Genomic DNA, 19,810 nt, shown 5'->3' with positions numbered 1-19,810 from the left:
TTTACCCAAGTTATTTATTCAACACACACACACACACACACACACACACACACACATTCTTTGGGGCTTGGTTTCATTATAAGTCATATGAAAATAAAAATAACTTCCCTACCTGTTTGATAAGAAGATGAAATAAACTCATAGTTATGAGTTTTGAGGAAAATAAAAGTACAACACAAGGTAATGATTCACTATTACAAAATTAACCATTATGAACAAATGCTAAATCCAATAGGATTTCAGGGCTAGAATTTGGCTGGGATTTGGCAAAAGGGGTGGCAAGGGTAGGTGCAATGCCTGTCATATGCCACACTTATTGATAAAACCAAAATGTTAAGGAGCAGCATTATAATTTAGGTATGTCTGATTGAGCCCCAAGGGCTGCTTTGCCTCCAAATAGATGGAGAAGAAAAGAGAAGGAAAAACAAGTTCCCCAAATGGGACAGAGCAAGAACCAAAGGAAGCATCATTTGTACAATGTGGAGTGGGGGGAACTTAAGGGAAAAGTCATTGTTAACATTACCCAGGTCTCAGGAATGCAAATGTCCTGGTGGTCACAAGCAGCCTGAGAGGACATGCATTCACCTACATGGGTGCCTCCATAGCATCTCCAGGGCTTAGCATCAAGAGGTCCAGTAGGCTAAACTGCAGTAGCAGGAATAAAACAAAGAAACAGAAGGCTAACAAGAGTCTTCAAGCAATAAATAGGGATATGAGGACTTTCAACCAAAGGTGGGACTCTATGTACTATGTCCATGATCTATTTGTGGTGAGACTTGCAGAAGACAAGACCAAAGGAGAGAGTCAGTAATAGGTGAGTCAAAATGATTCTGTAGGGCCTGTCACAGACATAAAAAAGAGAAGCACAGAAGTTAGCCCAGAGCTGAGAAATGGCCAAGGGAGCTTAACGGCAGAGGGTCTCAGTCATCCCTATGTTACTACAAGGTGGAAGATGGTCAGTGAACTGATGGTAGAGGTTATGCATAAATAGTGCACTTAGTGAGAAGCTAAGACCTACACTTAAATTCAGTTCGTTGTGCAGCAGGACCCAGTTTTCTACATTCATTACTGTTTATCTTCACAACAACCCCTAAAAGCAATTATTACCTAAGCCTGAGGATCAAAGATTCAAAACCACTTGCACAAAAGAAATGCATACTGTGTTCCTGGTACTTTTCCAGATGCTTTCCCTTCATAACTCAGGCCTTCTGGTAATGAACCAATGAAGGAGATTCTAAGATACATAAGGAAACTGAGAAACAAGGTAGTTAAGGTAGAGCTAGTATTCCAAATAAGGGCAGTCTGCATCCTTTTAGCTGTATATCACTACCTCTCAAAGAAAACTAATTAATGTTAATTTTCATGAGTGGAAGCAAGTGCTAGTTCTACGAAGTGGAACATAAGTGACAAGCTCCATCCATGACGAAACTTGCAGGCACCCTCTACATTCTATATCCCTACTCTTCTCTCCCATGACACTGTCCCTCAGTCCCCAGGGCACCCACCCACCCACATGCCCACTAACGCAAACTTGTACACCAGGGCTGGGCCCTGATCACTTTTTACAATATGTCATTATCACAGCTGTCATAGAAACAGTAAGTTTTCACAGACTCCTAATGAAAGTTTCATTTTGTACCCTCATTGCGCAATCTCCGATTTTTGGCAAACACAGTAAAAAGGAACTAAAAATGGCTCATAATGAATCTGTCCACAGGACAAGGATTGCCATGGAAAGACAGTGGTACCAAATTAACGTTCTTGTGATCAAGATGATGACAGACACAGAAGTGGGTAGAGAGCTATTTGGTTCTCAGTGAAAAAACTACAGCAGGCACAGATGTTTGGGGAGAGACTGGTCTACATTTAAAGACACACAGTTGCCGTCCCTCCCACAGTGAATCTTGGGGTGACAAATGAAATCACCAACAAATGAAATGCAGAGTCCTGCATCAAAGATGTTACATATAAAGGCAAAATGTGGGTATTTTTGCACTGGATAGAATTTTTTAAGTTGGATTTTTTTTTTCCTGACCTGCCCTTTTAAGATAGTTTTTCTGAATGTTAATTTGCTTCCACAGGTTAACAGCAACCAGATGTCCTCTCTTGAAGAATAAGAACACATCACTACCCTCTTTCAAATGAATATCATATTCCTGGTTGCTTTCTCATTCTAGATCTATTAGAGCAATGGATTTGTTCCAGATGGGACAGTATTTGAATAATGATTGAATGAACTGAATATAGAATGGGCAGGTATTGTTCCAAAAAAGGAAAGGAGGAAGCAAATTTTAGTTTTTCAAATGTTGTCACCAAAGACAGTCTTGCCATCCATTTAGTTAGATTTCCAAACAAATACCTAAAATATTCTGACCAGCAACTCCAGCATCTTCTCATTCAGCTATGCTCTGGTTTATTTGCACAGTTGTCCTCCATACCTAAGCTTTGATTCAGGCTAAAGATTTCTAGGGTCTGTTTTCTTGTCTCTTAATGTTTAGTTTTCTAACTACATTGTCTTCCTCAGCAGGCTGCTATTTGCTGAGCTGTTGAACCTGTTTTGTCTTAAATTAACTCCAACCATCTGAGAAAAGATCGTATGTTCTAAAATACAAAGCCACCATGAAAACTACTGTAGTAGTGATGCTGGACAGGTGGCTGAAAAGGAAGTAATAATAAAAAAAAAGAAAGGAAAAACCAACTTGGATGAAATAAGAAAAAGCAACACCTGAGCCTTTTACCTGAACTCCAGACCTGGGCATCAGCTCCCAAGGGACCTTTTAAGTGTGTTCTGTAAGCTTCCTGCCGCTCTTCCAAAGCTTACAACACGTGTGTCAGCAACATCCTCATTTCACAGAAGTCTGAGGCTCAGAAAAATAGCTTTCTGAAGGCTATACAGCCAGTGAGGGGAATAACGCAGGTTCAAACCCACCACATACAGAAGATCCTAAAAATGGAGTCCTATGTGACTCTGCCTCACTGCCTCCCCAATTAAGATGAAAACTCTAATATTTAATCAGTGGAAGGAATTCAACTCAGTGATCGATACTATAGCAATAGATAACTTCATTTCTGTCCAACTACTAAAATGGCAAGATTGAAAACCCTAACTAAAAGTGTATTTCTGGATTATCTCATTTCTTCTTTTCCTTGTGTTTTAGATGCAGATATAGGCCTAGGTATAGATATACATACAGTTTTAGATGATGAAGATAGAGATGATGTGGATAAGAGATATATATAGATAGAGGTCTAGAGAGAGAGAGAGACAATCCTGATAGGAAATATAGAGTTACAGATGACAGACATAGAAGATATATAGATATAGATGTAGCTACAGATATGGATATAGGAATGACATACATATAGTTGTAGGTGATACAGGTAGGAGATATAGACATATAAATACAGATGATGACACAAATTCAGATAGACACAGATACAGAATGATCCAGTTAGAGGATATCAAACTTCAGCTCTCCTTGTTTTTTTAACATAATTTAGTCATTCATATTTGATATAATGGATAAAAGCAGAAATGACATATATTTATCAATACCTTGGAAAAAATGAGTAGTGGAGAAAACACATGTATCCTTTTTACAATGGAGTGGAGTGTGAACACCTAACCCCCACCCCTCAGAACCGGGGCGAATTGCAGACTTCCGAATGACTGCTCAGACTACAGACAGAAGCATGCTGAGGCTGCAGGATTACTTTGCAAAGTCGGACCCCACGACCTCCCTGCTATTTATCAGCCACCCACAAATTCTGCCTCTCACATCTTTCCTTTTCATTCTCCATATCACAATGTCTTAAAACTGGTTTAATGTTCAGCTATCATTGTGATGCTTTCCTTTGTATAAATGAAGGCCAGTCCTAAGTGAAACAGACAAGACTATAGTAGTATGTGGCCTTACACTGTATATATAATGTGATGAACCTTCCAGCTGCTTTGATTTTTACCTGGGATCTAACATTGGGCAATAGAGAGTTTTCAGACTGCAAACGAAGTAACGCCTACATAGACCATCTCTTTATAAGAAAAATCTAAGTTCTCTAACTATAGCCCACACATCAGTGTGTACATGATAGCCCAGACAGACTCCTCGGCTGCTTCTCACAGGGGTGACATCTCAGAGCAGGACCCAAGAAGGAATCACAGAGTGTGGTTACGTGTTTTTAGTAAGAAGAATAAGCTTTGTGGCAGGGCTCAGGCCTCAGGCTTCTTCTAGCAGGCCTGCTGCAGCAAGAATGCTCACTTAACTGGAGGTAGGTTGTATCCTTAGAGATCTGACATCACAAAAGATGGGAACAGAAAGCAAATAGAGTCAGTTAACAAAATTATTTTTAAAATAATTTGAATCATTACAAAAAGAGACCGGTAACCCTCTACAACTATATTAACTACCATATTTTTTAAGTTTATTTATTTATCTTAAGAGAGAGCGAGAGAGAGAGAGCAGGAAGGACAGAGAGAGGGGGGAAATGAGAGTCCCAAACAGGCTACAGCTGTCAGTGCAGAGCCTGACACGGGGCTCAATCTCATGAAGCATGAGATCACGACCTGGTGCTAAATCTAGAGTCAGAGGCTTATCCGACTGAGCCACCCAGCGGCCCCTTAAGTACCCCTTTAAAAATAAAATAGTCAAGCCCAATGAGGCTTTTCACTAATCTGGGTAAGACACAGAACAGGCACAAAAAGAGATCTCTTAGGATCAAAATGGTAAGAGAAAAACATTTAGGTTAGAAGTAGAATAAAGATTTTCTCTTATTAACACCTGACTGAGAATTTCATCAGAATTCAGCAAATCCAGCTGAATGCAAAATCACATGTGTGATTATGGGATAATTATAGAGGTGTTCTTATCTGTTCCTAAATTAACTTTAAATAGTTAATGTAGTATCATTAAGAATAGTTTGGGCAGGTATAAAAATTCTCCGAAGGGGTAGGTCACCCAAAACCTTCATCTCTACCCCACCTCTTCTTTCCAGGCTCTAGCTAAATCACTTCCTCCTACAAATTTAAAATTCAAATTTCCCAGGCCCACTAAAACTCTTGTAACTATTAGCTCCACCTCTCCTCACATACCCTTCTTTGAGAAGCTAAGGGAATAGAACAAAAGGAAACAAAAAAAGAAAATCTGAATAGCCCTTGATCAGATCAAGTCTCAATGAATATTCTTAAGAAAAAGGACAAGAAGGATAACCAAAAAGACATGATTTATAGTTTATGAAATATACATGACTTTATAAAATCCTCCTGTCCAGAGTGGATAGACAAGGTCACCAGCGCCTCCAACTGCTGACCCTTAATAAGAATGTGGTCCACTTGTAGTGTGTCACTGTGTTCCCAGAAGCTGGACCAATGTCTGGCATTCAAAAATGCTCAGTTAATATTTATTAGATTTAAAAAAAAAGGAAAAACAGCCAACTCTATCTTTCTGACCTCAACTTTCTTAACTGAAAAACATTGAGTAGCTAAGGGGTTCTGCAACATTTTACCAGCTAATCTCATTAAAAACAAGAAACAAATAAACAAACAAATAAAACCTTATGCTTTTGTTATGTTACGAAGCAGGAAATGTGGAGGGTGAAAGCAAGAGCCTTAGAATTCCCCACCCCTTGACCACCCCTTGCCCTCACAGCACTTCCAAAGAGCACTAGGATGCCAGAAAAAATGAGTTTCATCTTCCCAGTTCTTACATTCCATGATTCTGTGACACCCAACTCTAGGCAGAATTTTATCCTAAAGCCTCAGAGCGACATACCCTTGCCTTATGCAGGAAAGATGGACTTTTACCTAGAGCATGGAAATAAAAAGATATTCCTCAACCTGAGATTACACTCATTCCTTCCTACCTGACATGATAAGCCTATAAAGCAAAAGCAGTTTCTGTCCAGCCTTAACCTTTTGATAAACCTTGGCAAAGCTAAGGAGTAATCAGTTGGGTTCCCGGGTGTGTAATTGCTCAAAAGTGATTTAGGTTATATTGATAATGGTTGCATTATGAAACTTTCATTTCAGATCAACTTTAAGCATATATCAAAGGCTAATTCAAAGAGAATTACCTTAAGAAAATGTCAGGGGTGCCTGGGTGGTTCAGGCAGTTAAGCATCCAACTTCAGCTCAGGTCATGATCTCATGGTTTGTGGGTTCAAGCCCCACATTGGACTCAATGCTGACAGCTCAGAGCCTGGAACCTGCTTTGGATTCTGTGTCTTCCTCTCTCTCTGTTCCTCCCCTACTGACATTCTGTCACTCACTCACTCTCAAGAATAAATAACCATTTTTTATAATTAAAAAAAGAAAGAAAGAAAATGTCCAAGCAGGTAACTTGGGGGTAAGATATGCATGTAGCAAAGCTGAAGATGTGATGTGAGATGGGGGGAGAGAAACATGAAAGAGATTCACAGTAATGGAAAAGAATAAGCTCCTTCAGTTTGCAGACTGGGCTCTGTTTTCTAAAAAAGATCTGTGGCATGAGATTCTAAGGCTCAACATGATCCATATTGTTTAGATCTAAATATTGTTTATGAAGAGCTAACTTTTATTGATCCTTTTTAAGTGTCAGGCACAGTCTTGAGTGCCTAACTCCATTTCACATTTAATCCACCCAACAACCCATGAGCTCAACATACTTTTTTAAAATCTCCATTTCATAATGAGAAAAATGAAACTCAGTCTTGTTAAAAACAAGCTCAAGGTCACATAGCTAGCAAATGGCAAATAAGGATTCAAACCCAAGCCTATCTAATGTGTAAGCTCATTCGCGTAACCTTCCTACTCTGTGCCTCTTTAGGATCTAATTTGGGTATCAGAGTTGCCCTGTGGAATGCCAGTGTCTCTTCCTGACACCAAGCCCCCTGAAATCAGGTAAACTCTTTGCTAACCACCCCATCCCCAGGAGTCCTTCCTTTTCTGGCCCCAGATCTTCTGCCAGACCAGGTAAAACAGTAACTTACAAAGGTTGGGAAGACAGTTCATGTTCTATGATCTCAGTTTCCCATTTGCTTAATTTTGTCAAGCAGATAACAATAAAATATGCAGCCATAAGAGTTCATCTATGACTAAGGATTAAAAATGTTCCAAATGCTGTATCAATTAGATGCCCATCTAAAAGCTACAAATATCAACCAAGTATAAGGGTAGCACAGTGTAGAGTAGGAAAAAATCCATCTAGGGTCCAACTCCTAGCTCTTCCCTGAAGAGCTGAGTAGCTGGGGAAACACCATCTTCTCATCTCATGAGAAGGACAACACTTCCAGCTTGCATACATTAGGACAGTCAAATGAGATGAAGTGAGCCCATTGATCAGATGTTGTATATATCAAAAGACTGTCATTCTTAAGTCATTGGTGCACTGACACTAAGCATTAAGCCCTGAAAACAGCTTGCCTATCTCAGCTCCAACCTCAGTTTTGTTACTTTATTGCTCTGTGGTTATTAAATCCCCTGTACCTTGATTTTCTGAACTATAAAATGGGTATAATAGAAGCAATATCACATAGGGTTGTTGAGAAGATGAAATGCAGTAATAGAATGATTCACACTAATAATGATAATGATAATTGAGTGCATATTATGTGTTACTTATTATACTTACTTTTCAAACATATAACATCAATACACAACATATGTTTTTTAAGATCATCATTATTTGCTCTCATGGATTTCTGTGTTAGGAGTCAATCATCTCAGGAGCACCTGGGTGGCTCAGGCAGTTAAGCGTCCGACTTCGGCTCAGGTCATGATCTCATGGTTCGTAAGTTCAAGTCCTGCATCAGGCTCTCAGTGCAGAGCCCACTTCAGATCCTCTGTCCCCCACCTCTCTCTGCCCCTCCCCAAGCGTTCTTGTTTGTTCTCTCTTTCTCTCTCTCTCAAAAATAAAGAAATGCTAAAAGAAATCTCTTTAAAAAAGGAATCAATCATTTAAAAACCCATTCAAACAAGCTTAATTAAGGTGAAGTATATTCTGATATCATCTTAGCCCCTGAACCCAACCAAGACCAATGCCAGAACTACCATAAACCTTTCAAGGCTGTGAACCAATAAATACTTATAGCAGTTTAAATTATATATTCTCTCTCTTAAAGCCTAGTATGAGTCCAAATTGATAGAGATAAATTCAGTCAAATAAGAGTTACTCTCCAATTGTATAAAATTGATTAAAATAAAACAATCCAATCATGGTTTTTCTTTTAGCCAGTTTTGAAATATAGACCCTGTCACTGACATTCACCAGCTGGAGAAAAGTCTGAAGCAGGTGCATTTGATGAATGAAGACAGATTATATGTTAGTATCTGGTCTGAGGCTCACACTAGATGTTAAGAAAATTTTAATGTTTTGAGGTTCAAAACTAGAAGGGACCTGTAAAGAGTAGTTTCCAAGGACTGATGTCTTAGAAGAGAACTAAGTAAGCAGAGGCAGCTCTAAAGAGAGTCATAGGCTGAATTCAACAATAAGGAAAGAATACATATCTGTTTTTCCACTTGAAACAACAGACTTAAGAGTCTCTACTCAATCCTTAAACCCCATTAAAACAAAAACAAAGAGATATTGAAAAGACATAGCCCACAAGGACAAATAATATGGAAGAAGAGACAATTTTATAATTTGACAATCTGGAAAATGGATGAGAGGCAACTGATTTAACAGAATGAGGGGCAGGAGAGAGATTTAACCAGCAATAGGAAAAGACAAGTTATTTTATAGCACATGATTTTCCAAAAGGATCAGCAATTCATAGGCACTAAGTATCTTTGGAAATGAAAGTGAGGATAGAATAAGAAAAAGAAAGAGAGATAATTTGATTTAAAGTATTTAAATAGCAGCTCAATCCCAACATTTCCTCTTATCTCAACATGAAAGTGAGGTTTAGGGGAACCTGGGTGGTTCAGTCAGTGAGGCGTCCAACTTCAGCTCAAGTCATGATCTCACTGTTCATGGGTTTGAATCACACATCAGGCTCCGTGCTGACAGCTCAGACTCTGGAACCTGCTTTAGATTCTGTGTCTCTTCTCTCTGCCCCTTGCCTGCTCATGCTCTGTCTCTGTCTCTGTCTCTCTCTCTCTCTCTCTCTCAAAAATAAAAATAAAAATATTTTTAAATTAAAAGAAAAGAAAGTGAGGTTTATTCTCTGAAAATACTAACGCAGGGGAGTGTATGGACTCGGAGCTCCCAGGCATGGTAAGTCAGAGCTACCACAATGAAATGGGGCCATACAAGTAAAAGCACCCATACTGACTATAGACAGCCCAGACTTTTCCTGCACCTGCTTCTTCTACAATGCTGGAAGCCACCTCTATCCCCACTACGCAAAAGACTGGAAGACTCTTTTCTGAGAAATGTGCCTAGAGAAAAGATTTTAAGATAAGACATAGGAGATTGTCCAAATAAACTTCCCCACCAGATATCCCTTTCCTGAAACCAAAAAATGACAAACTTCACTTATACAGACAGAATTTCCAGCAGCTTCAAATGTCCCATTCTTAAATATAAGCAGACCGCTACTGATCACCAGCTATCGACGGCATGCCTCCAAAATAACAGAAATCAAAATGAACAGGGGGAGAAAAGCAAGGGTGGGAATACCTGGAGGAAGAATTAGTAATGTGGGAGGAAAACAAAACAAACTGAACCAAAATCTAGCCCTTAAACCATGAGTTTATAAGATCAGACACTGCACTGAGAAATCAAGAAAATGTGGTATATAACACAAGAACACGTAAAAAGTAAGAAAAAAGTCTTTGTAAATTATAAGCAGAATAAAATAATGGAAGATTTTTTTTTAAATGGAGGATAAGGAAATGAAAAATAGGAGGAAAAATATTTAAAAACTGGAGAACTCATCCAGTATGTTCCATGTCAGAGTAACAAATGTTCCAGAAAGAAAGAAAAAGAAAGGAAGGGGAGATAATCAAAGGAATCATTAAAGAGAATCTTCTAGAACTGAAAGAATTAAGTTTATAGGTAAATGAGCCATCATATATCCAACATAGTAAATAGACCCCTTTTCCAAGACCTATCATCACCATGTTTGAGAACACGGAGAATTAAAAAAATATTAAATTAAATTAAAAAAAAAACATTCTAAAAGCTTCTAGAGACAGGGAAAAGAAGAATGTTCTCATACAAATATTTTAGAATCAGAATGACACTTGACTTTTCAATGGCAACACTGGAAGCAAGGGAGACAAAAAGACCAAGAAGGGCATTTACCTGCCTCCATGCAAAATGAAGAAAGCACTGAGTGTTGGTTCTGATGACTAGGTCGATGACGAGGTCAAAATAACACTGGGCAGATCTGAGGTATGAATGCAATTAAACAGCTAAGGCTTGTATTTATTCAATAAACATTTACTGTGTCCCCAGGGGGTCTCCTCCTCCTCCTTTCCCTCTTTTTCCTCCTCTTCCTCATCACAACAAAAAAAATTAAGCAATTGTTCTGTACCAGATATTATATCAAAAGCTCTACACAAGTAATGCCATTGGATTCTCACAACAACCTCATAATAAGAGGTATTTTATTACTTCCATCTCACACACGAGGAAACCAGGGCACGGAGAAGTTAACTTGCCCAATGTCACACATCAAGTAGGTGACAAGCCAGCATTCAACATCAGACAACCATGCAGCATTATTCCAGAGCCTGGGGTCTTCTTAGCCCCTGACTAAACTACTGAGCATGAAGAGGATACCCAATAAATAACTGGTGAGCAAAAATCAGACAAGCACATGATTATGAGACAGGCACGGGAACACAAGAGTGAATAAGAAATTCCATCCATTAAATCAAGGTGCCTGAAGTCTAATGCCCTAAACGTATAACTTAGAAGCCAAGTCCATTAGAGGGAAGTTGGTTCTCAACCTTTAATCTCCTCCTCAGGTGGGCTATGTCTGCTGGTTTATTAGCAGCGACAGTACTCATAGGTTAGGCCCTTTTGGACAGCTTGTCTCTCCCACTTTGCAAATAGGAAAATTGAGGCCCAAAGGCATTTTACAACTTTTCCAAGTCAAAAAGAGGCCAGATCAAGACTAGAATCTAGGTCTGTTGGCTCCTACTTCAGTGCTCAGTTTTAGTGAATTAAAATCTGCTTAAGCAACAACTCCCATCAATTAATACTTACCCGTTATGGCACCACTGTCAGTTACAAACCATGGGAACTCACTGTAAAAGAGCAAGTGAATTAAGGCAGGTGACATTCCAAGGACATTTTTAAATAAACAATGAACCTTTAAAGTAAGAGGGGCCATATTTATTCTGCTGCTCAAATTGATTGCTGGGATATAGTTTACAATATTAAAATATTTATAAATATATATTTAATTTCCACCCATCTCTACCAAGCCATAATATAAACTTTAATCAGCATTTTCCCTAACATCTGAAAGGCAATTATAAGACTATATTAACATTCATCTTGCACAACTTCTTTAAAAGCCTCAATTGTTTAGCATGGCTGTTAAATCATTAAGCAAGCACACGGTGTGATATCATAAACAGAGCTGATCAGAATTCACTATTTACTTATCTAAAACATTTTCCCAGAGTTGGATTAAAGAAATTACCTAATTATCATACAAGAGTCAGACACAATTCCCTGATTGATCTGTCTTCTTGGTATGAATATGATCTCACTATACTGGTGAAGTTAGTCATCAAATAATTGAAATGAAATAAGATTATCTTCACCAAACAGATCTTTTTATTTATATCCCAGGACATTTTTAACAACATAATAAGAGAGGTAAAAAATATACATGGTGAGAGTAAAGTAAATAACCTCTTACCACAATAAATGGTAGTTAAATTATAGAACCCCATAAACGAAATTCTGGAGAACATCTTTTTTTTTAATGTTTGTTTATTCTTGAGGGAAAGAGAGACAGAGTGTGAGTAGGAGACAGGCAGAGAGAGAGGGAGACACAGAATCTAAAGCAGGCTTGAGGCTCTGAGCTGTCAGCACAGAGCCTGACACAGGGCTCAAACTCACTAGCCATGAGATCCTGAGTTGAGGACAGACACTTAGCAGACTGAGTCAACCAGGCATCCCCATAGTGCTTTCCTTTTGTCAATGATAAATGGTCATGCTTTCTTTTAGGACATTCACTGGCCTTCCAAAGAGGAGGCTAAACTTACAAGTTAGGGTCCCGATATATATATCAAAAAAATTAAATAAAATAAAATATATATATATATATTAGAGTCATTTTCATCTTGTCCTGGTTGATTTCATCTTTGAAATCCCTCCTTTCCATTCTTCACAGCCATTTCCTTAGTCTAAAACTTCATCACTTCTTAGTGTAACTCATTCATTTTTAACTGGTATTCCCCTCATCTTTCTCACCTAGCCAATTAATATTTTACATTATAAACACAAACAAGGTTCTAATATTTCCCTGAAGTCCAAATTCTTCAAGCTTGCATTCAAAGCCACTTCCAATTTATCCCCCTTCAACCAAGTTTGCTTCCACTTAGTCCCTCATGCCAGAGAATACAAGATAGTAACATATGATGGAGATTTGGGGCTGTTTTGTTTTCTACAGAATCTCCAAAGCATAACATGATATCTGGTACTTGGAAGATGCTCAGTAAATATTTGTTGAAGGTACAAACGACTGTGGTCGACTCTCACCTTATGTTGAGCAAGCCATGGCACAATTACACTAACTTTTTACGGTTCTGAACTCTAATTATACTGACCAAAAAACCCCAGCAACTTTCAAAATTCTCTTCGAACAATGCCTCCTGTGAGAAGTACTGTTGATATTCTCAAAGTTACTGATCTAGTCATTCCCATAGAACATTGCTTATTTTTTTAATATTGCATTTTATTATGGGAAAATGCCTAAAACATAAAATTTGCATTTTAAGTGTACAGTTCAATGGTTTTAAGTATGTTTACATTATTGTTCAACCATCACAATTATCATTTCCAGAACTTTTCATCATCCCAAACTGAAATCCTATACTCATTAAGCAAAAAATTCCCATTTCCCCATGGTCCCAGCCACTATGACTCTAGTTTCTATCTCGATGAATTTGACTGCTATAGGGACTGCATGCCAGTGGAATCATCCAATATTTGTCATTTATGTCTAGGTTAGCAGAATGTATTCAAGGTTTATCCATGCTGTAGCATGTGTCAGAATTTAATTCCTTTTTAAAGCTGAATAATATTCCATCATGTTATACCACATTTTGTTTATCCACTCATTCACCAATGAACATTTGGGTTGTTTCCACCTTTTGTGTATCATGAATAATGCTGCTATGCATGTGGGTTGTACAAATATCTGTTCAAATCCCTATTTTCCATTCTTTTGGGTTTACACCCAGAAGCAGAATTACTGGATCATATGCCAATTCTGTTTAATTATTTAAGAAACTGACACACTGTTTTCCACAGTAGCCGCACCATCTTATATTTCTACCAGCAGTGCACAAGGGTTCCACTCTATGCATATCCTCACGCACCCATATTATTTTCTGTTTTCGTTTGTTTGCTTTGGTAATAGCCACCCTAGTGGGTGTGAAGTGCTCTTCCATTATCATTTTGATATGTATTTGTCTAATGACTACTGATGCCGAGCATCTTTTCACGTACTTATCGATCATCTGTAGAGCTTCTTTGGAGAAATGTCTATTTACATCTTTTGTCCATTTTGAATTGGGCTGTTTTCTTGGTGTTGAGTTGTAAGGGATATCTGTATATTCTGGATATTAATATCTTATCAGGTATATTACTTGAAAGTATTTCTTTCCATTCTGTGGGTTGCCTGTTCACTCTGTTGATGGTGTCCTCTAATAAACAAAACATTTTAATTTTGAGTAAGTTCAATTTCATCTATTTTTTCTTTTCTTTTTTTTTTTCCTTTTGAGGTCACATCCAAGAAATCATTACCAAATCCAGTGTCATGAAGCTTTTCCCCTATGTTTTTTTCTGAGTTGTCTTTTTGGGGTTTTTTTGTTTTAGCTTTTGCTCTTGCACTTAGATCTTTGATCCATTTTGAGTTTATTTTTGTACACGTTATAAGATAAGGGTCCATTGTATCCTTTTTGATATGACTATCCACTTTTTCAAGCACAATTTGATGTAGATTACTTTCCCCATGGAATGGTCTTGGCACCATACTGTTTTGACTACCACAGCTTTGTATTAAGTTTCAAAGCCAGTATATGTCAATCCTCTTGGTTTGCCCTTTTTCAGGATTGCTTCAGCTATTTGGGGGCTTTTGAGATTCCATATAGATTTTTAAATGGACTTTTCTATTTCTGCAAAAATATGTTGTTAAAATTTTGATAGGGATTGCACTAAATATGTAGATTGCTTTGGGTGGAATTGACATCTTAACAATATTAAGTCTTCTGATTCACAACCATGAGATGTCTTTCAAATTACTTGTGTCAGCTTTAATTTCTTTCAGTAACATTTTGTGGTTTCTGTTACTAGTCTTTAGCTTCCTTAAGTTTATTCCTATGTAATTTTTTATGTTATTGTAGATGGCATTATTTTCTTAATTTCCTTTTTGGGATTGCTTATTGGTAGTTGTAAAGAAATGCAACTGATTCATATGTGTTGGCTTTTTTTTTTTATCTTGCAGCACTGCTGACTTCATTTATCAGTTCTTACATGGGTATTTTTTTGTGGAATATTTAGGGTAATGCTGAGTCATCTTTCTTTATAGCTCCTCATCTACTGCTTTCTGTATACAATGATACAAATAATTTAAATGAAAAAAGTTAGTATTTTAAAAGAATATCTAAGATTCTGAATTATGGCAATATTCTGAGAAGGGACATCCCTGGGATTGACCAAGAGGAGGTGTCTTAAGTCTTTTTCTCTTACAAATCCTCTGGCCTCCATAGGACATAGTTTAGGATCAGAGGATAGGGAGAAAAAGAGAAAAGACTAAGACTTACTGACCATCTATCCTCTGCCAAACACAATGTTCATTTCATATTCACAACTGTGATGAAGCAGGTATTGTCTCTCTCAACAGTCTAACAAGACGACAGAGTTTTAGAACACCTAACTGAGAGTAAACATCCAGGAAGTACAAAAGCCAGAATTCTATGAGGGAATGATAAACAAGGAGAATCTCTGGGAGTTGGTAAGTGTAGTAGAGAAGATGCCAGATGAGGACTAGATAACTCTGCCATAGAATCTTAGAAGAGAAGTCCTAAAGAGAAATGTGATTCTAAGTGGGGAACAGGGGAGGAATGTGAGATGTGTTTAGGGGGTTCTGATAGTACAAAATCAGATAGATATGAAGTATTCATGGGCAGAACTGAGGTTGCATTGCCCAGTACACCGAGCGGGGAGCTGGGAAACACCTTCTGGATGTCCATATCAGACTAAGTGGTGACTAAAAGTTGCTCAGAACTTCTGCAATATCGAGAATTCTGGTTACTCGACATCTATGGAGTCCTAGGAGTTATGAGTCAATACATTCGAACCCCTGGGGTATCTGACTTTGAGACCTGCTTCTACTTCATCGTACATATTTAAAACTCATGTTATCCTAAAATGTATCCTTCCCATCAAGACACCTTTATCCTCAAGGTGCTTACTTCCAACATGGCCAGAATCAACTGTAGTGTGTAATGTATTATTGAAACTTGCAAAATTATTTTAGCATACTCCCAAAGGTATTTGCCTTTTTTCTCTCTCTACTCCACCCTCCCATTTGACAGCAATATCAAAGGAAAGGACTGATTTTGTAGCAATCCTATGGTGCATAATAAATACTAAATAATATACTTATAATTACTAAATATGGACAGCAGCTGCTACTATGGATCATAGCTCTTCTCCATTAAAAAATTCACTAGATTTATTCAATGATGAAATGACATTTTTTTGTTTGTTTTTTGTTTTTAGTTGTGAAATGAATAATCACAGAAGAGAATTAACTGGTAATAATATGCTCAGAGGAATACAGTCTATTGTCTGGGCTTGTTTCTTTCCAGATTCAATATCCTGTTTTCAATTTGCTTATTTTTCTTTTTATTCATTTTCAAGGTCATATTTTCCTTCAAGTGTTTGCTTGGAATGGTCAAGGTGTGTGTGTGTGTGTGTGTGTGTGTGTGCACGTGTGTGTGGTGTGTGTGTGTGTGTGTGTGTGTGTGTTCATGCTCATGTAGAAATGGAGGAGGGATTAAATCATTGATCTTTTTCCAAATACAATTTAAAAAAAACTGCTGTTATGATCCTTAGGGCATAGATAAAATGAATTTCAATAGACATCATATGTCCCAATCTGTCAGTGACAGTAGTCCTTATTTCCAAAGCCAGACTCTCAACTGCAAGACTTATGGAAACAAAAATTCTAACTTGCAATAAAGCCATTTCAACATTCTGCATGCTTTGTAAATTTCATAAGTTTCTCCTTCCCTCAGACAACTTATCTCTGATATTTTTTAAACCCTGACATTTAAAAGATAACTTTGCACAAGAACTTCACTCATTTTCCTATAAAAATGACTCTTTCTTGTCATGAAAATTGCCAGGGGAGAATTTACAAAGTAATATCATATACCAAAAAAAGATAAAAATAAGATTCTTGATCTTTAAAAAGGAAACTGGCCTTTTAAGGTGTCTTGGCAGTCCCAGAACTCCCAAAACAACTCCAGTAGGGGTGAGCTCTCTATTTTGCCTTTCATATCAAAAAGATGATCATTAGCTACAATTACAGAAGTGTGGGGGGAAGGTGGCATGCTTTTCCAAACCCAGGTAGAGGATGTGACTGTGTCTGTAGAAAGCCCTGTTGAGACGCTGCCCTGGAATCCACAGAACCCTAAAAAAGGCGCTTGCCAGAAACGGACTTCTCAGCAACTCCCTGCACTTACTTTGACACAGTGGTACTCTTACTTTGAATACCAAAAAAGGACCGCACAGAGGTGCCGATGCCACTGTGAGGGGTTCTGTGGGGCTCAGTTTGAGCCTCTCCTTCCTTTGGATTCTAGCTTCAGAGGGAGTAAGGCAGTTCCCTGTTGTTAGGAAAACTTTGCTTCATAGCACTAAAGTCTACAGGGGAGCAGGGGAGGGATGTGAAGACTGTGGTAACAGAAGAAGTTCACTGATCTGCAGTGCACTCTGTCCATGAAGAGAGCAGGCAACACCAAAGCAGTGAGACTGCTCTTAACTGCCTCAACTTTTATCTTGGAAGCCACGCCTGACTCAGAGGAGGCGGCGGAGAATCTTTTTGGGTTTTTCTGTCCGTCCTCACTTGCCAGCCATTATTCCTCACTGGCAACTGGATACCGAGAAAGGTCACTCAAAATTGAAAACAGAAAAGGAAAACAAGTAGGAAGGCTTCGTTGGTTTGTAGCTAGTGCTGCTGATGCGAAAGTCACGTCCCTGAGTCCTGAGTTAGGTGAAAGGAAAACAGACTTTAATATACAGAGAAACCTGCATTATAGATCATATATATGTATATATCTGGCAAAGCGTAACAGTGTTAAGGAGAGAGGGGAATGGATTAAAGGGAACTGATGATTGAGAATTCACTTTCTTCTTCTGGAATTAGCCATCTGTTAATCTTAACGGGTAGTGAGTGATGTTACTCATACTTGCACTGGATCACAGACTAACGATCGATCGGCATTACCAAAAGGAAAGAGATGAGACTAGTATCAATGTCAAAAGAAAAACTAACTGGTCACAATAAATAAACTTTGCACATTTAAAAGTGACCTTGATACCATCAAAGCAAAATGCTCACTCATTTCTATGCATGGTTCTTGCCAAGCCTGTTTGGGTTATTTTTTTTCTTTCTCCTTTTTTTTTTTAGCTTTCTTAAGCCATGAAGCTTTTTGTCTAAAAGGTTTTCCATTCTGCATAGACCCATGAATCAAGAAGGTCTAAACTATGAAAGCTAGCATTTCCTGCTTAGGTCAACTTACCCACCCTTCCAGGGCTCCTACCCTTCTAACTGAGGGATACTGATGCCATCTGGGACATCCAGCTGATGACCTCACACAAACATCAGTCAGACTGAAAAGGAATTACCCTGAGGCTCGATCTGTACTGAGACCCAGGAGAACTTTGCTAAACCTAGCTCTGTCATTAACTGGTGAGGGACTCTCCTGTCCAAACCTCCAATTTCTCTTTTTTAAACAGGTAATATTAGTCTAGCTGATTCCTAAGTTCTTTGCATCCATATGGAAGATTCATAGAACTTCCAAAGCAACATTATTATTGTTGAGAATTTCAACCAAACCCTAAGATATGATGTATTTAAACACCTTAAAATTCTAAGAAGACAAGGGGTACTGCTAAATTAACACAAACCCCTTCCATTCCAAAAGCCCTGCTGCCCAGCTGATTTGAAGCAATTGTCCTGATACAATACATCCAATGTCAAGAAGACTTCTGCCTTTGCACTGTTTCAATTGTAAAAGGTTTCAATGCATTTGTATTGGGTTTTCTTCTCCTGTGCCCCTTGGTGCAGTTACAAGTGGGATATTGATTGAGACTTTCTGAAACAAAAAGGGGGGGGAAAGCCTTCTTTTTCTCCCACAAACTGCCATAAGTCATGCTCTCATATCTGACCTTCCCTGCATTCCTCTGTCTGAGGTCCAAGTACAGATAAGGCATTTGTGTCTAAGCAGGCAACTCTCTTTTTCTTGGCCTACAATTCTGAAAAATAAAATGTTATTTGCAACAAAAAGTGGGGGGCGGGGGGATCTACCCTGACAGACTTGTTCTGATCCCAGACTGAAAGCATGCCCAACAAATGAAGGCACTCGGCGTGATTTAGTGTAATGCCAGCAGCGAAAACACAACTGTAAATTATTCTTCTCCAACATGCTCTCTGAGGCTCAAATTGCTGTTTTACTGTCTGCATCTTTAATGATGGTTGATGTATCCCCTGGGAAGCAAAGTACTGATCTCCTCTATCTTGATTTTGTAGCTGAGCTGAGTATATAGATACAGATATAGATATGTAATTGTTTAATAGTCAACAAAGTCAATGAAGGCAAGAAGGGAGAAGGGTGAGAAAAAATAACGGATTCACTTTGCTGGAAGTGGCAAAAATCCCCATAAAGAAACAACACCTTCTTTTCAGTTATTATTTAATCTGCTTTAGACTTAAACAATGAAGAATGCTAGTACTTAGGGGCTTTGGGGGCGTTTGTTTGTTTTCTTTTGCTTTGCTTTTTAAAAACAGAGAAGTTCTATGCTTTTTGTAGTAATCTGAAAGGAAGTTTTGACAAGCCAAAATGACACCTTGAACTAAAACAGAGGATGACACATGTACCCAAGATGTTTGCAAATAACAGGGTAGCATCCTGAGACTTTTGATAGAATTTCATGTTAAATCCTTCAGTTCACAGATAGGCCACTTGACCTAACAAGGGAAAAGTAACAGAATCGGGGTTTCAGAAAGTCTTTCTTCCCAGAAAAAAAGACAACAGCTGAGAACTGAAGAATAAATGGAAATTAATGGAGGAGAAAGATCTATTGTACTCTCCTCTTGCGTAAAGTTGTAGAGACACTCAATATCATGAATTGTTCATAAATGAAGATAGAGGACCTTGCTCATTAAACCAGTGTGCAAGAAAAGCTTTGAGGAGGAGAAAATATGTTTTACAATAGAATTATTCACTCAATGACCACCAGATGTTAAGCAATGGATTAAATTTTATTAAAAAAATTGAAAAGGAATCAATGGATCACCCTACATGTGAGTCCCAAAAATGTTTTTTAACTTCTAAACACTCTTCTCTAGGATGGGGTAGACACAGATCAACAGTAATACATATTCTAGGAAATAATAAATTTTGCTGCACCAACAGGTA

General features: G+C 38.1%; 1 long non-coding RNA gene across 1 annotated transcript in view; it reads right to left on the bottom strand.

The window, feature by feature from the left end:
- Positions 1-4,202: 4,202 nt before the first annotated feature.
- The window catches only part of LOC115305910, an 80,752-nt gene continuing 65,144 nt past the window's right edge, over positions 4,203-19,810 (bottom strand). The window contains exons 2-3 of the long non-coding RNA XR_003915082.1: positions 11,130-11,170; positions 4,203-4,290 (exon numbers count right to left, since the gene is read on the bottom strand). This is a non-coding gene — a long non-coding RNA (uncharacterized LOC115305910). The remainder of the gene's footprint in view (positions 4,291-11,129; positions 11,171-19,810) is intronic.

The sequence above is a fragment of the Suricata suricatta genome, chromosome 11 (assembly GCF_006229205.1).
Source record: "Suricata suricatta isolate VVHF042 chromosome 11, meerkat_22Aug2017_6uvM2_HiC, whole genome shotgun sequence".
NCBI lineage: Eukaryota > Metazoa > Chordata > Mammalia > Carnivora > Herpestidae > Suricata > Suricata suricatta.
This window is presented reverse-complemented; position numbering and strand designations above follow the sequence as displayed.